Here is a 2,728-nt window from a genome sequence, read left to right as displayed (position 1 = left end):
AATTCTTTAACTTAATACTCCTTGTGGTTGAACAAATTATGTCCTGTTGAAATCAAGCTAACTGGTCACTTTCTGTTCACACAGGCTTGTGCTTCTTTGGAGCCAAACTATCAGCCACCTGTTACATTTGTTGTGGTTCAAAAGCGTCATTGCACAAGGTCGTCAAACAATTGACAGGAGTGGAAACATTTTACCAGGTAAAATAATATAGATCTTTTGTGGTTGACTAAAATTATGGGTGTAAATCCTGGAAAGCTTTTAACAGAATCGTTGTTTGGCAGGAACCGTGGTAGAATCCAAGATTTGTCATCCTACTGAGTTTGACTTTTACCATTCTCACAGTTCTTTTTCTGTCTATGAGTTCCCCACTATATCTTTCTCCTCTTTTTCTGTCTATGAAATTTTAATTTTCCAATGCTGTATATCCTTCATTAAACCTGTCCGACCCGTCCGACTCGGTCTGGACGGGTCTCTTTCAGTCTCCTCTAGTCTCCCTTGACTGGAACTAAAACCCTAAATTAGTGTTATACCCTATATGAGAGTGGTATAAATAGAAAAGATTTCTTCCTCAACTCCTCCTCTTTCAGTCTGTCTGCTTTTCATCAACTAAATCAGAAAGAAATGAAGATGGAATCTGCCAAAATTGTATACCTCAGGAACTGCTGGTTGAGGAGGAAAGAGCCAACTCCCTGTGAAGTTTACAGATCTCAGTTGTTGAAGAGTTTCAGCAACCATCTCCATGTAGGACGTGATGAATCCTACAAGGTATGCAGTTTTCAAATCTCAGCTTTTCCACCTTCTTGCAGCTTCTGTTTCCTTAAGTCTCTTGGTTGTGTTGCTTCAGCTTTTGCATGTGTTTTACATTATGGGTTAGATTTGAAAAGTTATATCTTCTTATGTAGGTTCTGAAGTGTTTTCTGCAGAGGATGAAGGAAGCATCCTCTCTTGTAGTTGAGGTAATGTCTTCATACATCATGATATGAGAACATATTTGTCATGCTTTTAATTTTTAATGCTTTTAGTTTTTAGCTATTTGTTGTTCTCCTGAGCTTTTGGCCATCTGAACTCTAGATAAATCTACTAGATGGATTAGTTAAGCCCCTGCAAATTGGTCATTGGAAATTTTTCTCCTTGGCTGTCAAAAGTTAAGCTATTTACTGAACTTTTTAGTTTGCAATCTCTCTACCTTTACTAGTTTGCAGTCTGAACTCTAGTTGCCCCTCTCCTATATTCAGATCTGTATGATTTTTTCATTTCTAAGAAGATATAAAATCAGAGCAGATGATTTTTTCATTTCTAAGAAGAACTCAGTCTCTGCTTCTACTACTTTTCTTTTCTATAAAACCTCTAGAAAATCCTCATTCTAAAACATCTTCAACATAACAGAAGTATGAGGTGAGGAATCCTGAGGTAAACTTTAGTCCAGTTTGTTGAATCTCGTTTTTGTTTAAGCTTTTTGGAATGTGATGATCACTCAAGCATATAATGCTTAATGGTGATTGACTATTTGTTATCGATCTGATTCCATGTCTTACAGTCGTACTCTTCATGAGAAAAACCAAAAATTTGATTTTTCTATGTTGATTTTAGTTATTAGATCTGGAAAGGCGATATAGAAGTGAAGATTTGTAACCCATTTTACTTTCTGTACAACAGAATGATGATCATTTTACATGCACTGCCATCTGATCTCTATTCTATACCAGATTAGTTGGATTTTAATTTTTTTTTATTTGTTTTCATTTTTAGTGTTTAGTTTAATAGTTCTTGATTTGTACAATCAGTGATGAATTGTTGTCCTATTTCCTGAGTTATCAGTGATTATTAAACAAATATCACCATCTTTCGACTGAGGTTGTACATCTCAACTAGTTTTTGTTGTTCAATTTACTCTTTTTTTTTGTCTAGAAAAGAATTTTGAGTTGTTTGTATAAATTAATTGAGTAATTTGAGGTATCTGATGCTCTGACTAATTATATCTGGGTGTCTCGTTTAGATGGCAAAAATTGAGAAAGATTAAACAAGTCTTGCGACACAGGGGATTCAAAAATGTTATTTACTTGTTACGAAATCCCTGCTTACATTTTGATTTATATGATAGTATCTACTCCATTAGGACTTGAATACGATGATAGGTATTGTCGCCCCAGTCTTACATGCATCAATGACGCTAGATGGTGATTGACTACAACTTTTTCTGATTCAAAATTAAGTTTCTATGGATAATAGGTATTACCAGTCCTTCTGGTCAGAAGTTAAGCTATTTGCTGAACTTTTACATAGTCGATGTTACATTATTAGTATAATCTTCTTGTAGGGAATAAATCTCTCTACCTTTACTAGTTTGCAATGCCATTTCTACTAAACCATACCAAGTGCCTGAATTGTTTTTTCTACTGAATAATTGCTATTAGATGTTTGGTCGCATTGATACAAACACGGGCTTTTCAGTTGGTGTTGCTACTGGGCTAGTGGCGGAGTCTTATCTTCAAGCCGACCAGTTTGCCAGGTCAACTGAACAGTGGAATATTGTCCAGAAGAAGCATAATGATACGGTAGAACAGCTTCTTAGGGAGAAGAACCAGCTTCAGGAAAATCATTACAAGACTGTTGAACAGCTTCTTAGGGAGCAACTTCTCATGGTTGAGAAGATGACTGAGAACAAGAAGACTGGTTGAAGGTAGTAGTGTTGTGTTGCCAGGTGTTTAGTGCTTTATATTGTTTTTTT

General features: G+C 35.7%; 3 non-coding genes and 1 pseudogene across 3 annotated transcripts; all 4 read left to right on the top strand.

Moving 5' to 3' along the window:
• Positions 1–2,728, top strand: part of LOC113338200 — a 17,049-nt pseudogene that overhangs the window by 14,235 nt on the left and 86 nt on the right.
• LOC113338202 lies at positions 1,612–1,695 on the top strand. Its single transcript, XR_003354669.1, has one exon. It is a non-coding gene; the product is annotated as a small nucleolar RNA Z195/SNORD33/SNORD32 family (small nucleolar RNA).
• On the top strand, positions 1,776–1,860 carry LOC113338203. Its single transcript, XR_003354670.1, has one exon. It is a non-coding gene; the product is annotated as a small nucleolar RNA Z196/R39/R59 family (small nucleolar RNA).
• On the top strand, positions 2,122–2,204 carry LOC113338204. The gene has a single exon (XR_003354671.1). It is a non-coding gene; the product is annotated as a small nucleolar RNA U31b (small nucleolar RNA).

The sequence above is a fragment of the Papaver somniferum genome, unplaced genomic scaffold, assembly GCF_003573695.1.
Source record: "Papaver somniferum cultivar HN1 unplaced genomic scaffold, ASM357369v1 unplaced-scaffold_187, whole genome shotgun sequence".
NCBI lineage: Eukaryota > Viridiplantae > Streptophyta > Magnoliopsida > Ranunculales > Papaveraceae > Papaver > Papaver somniferum.
This window is presented reverse-complemented; position numbering and strand designations above follow the sequence as displayed.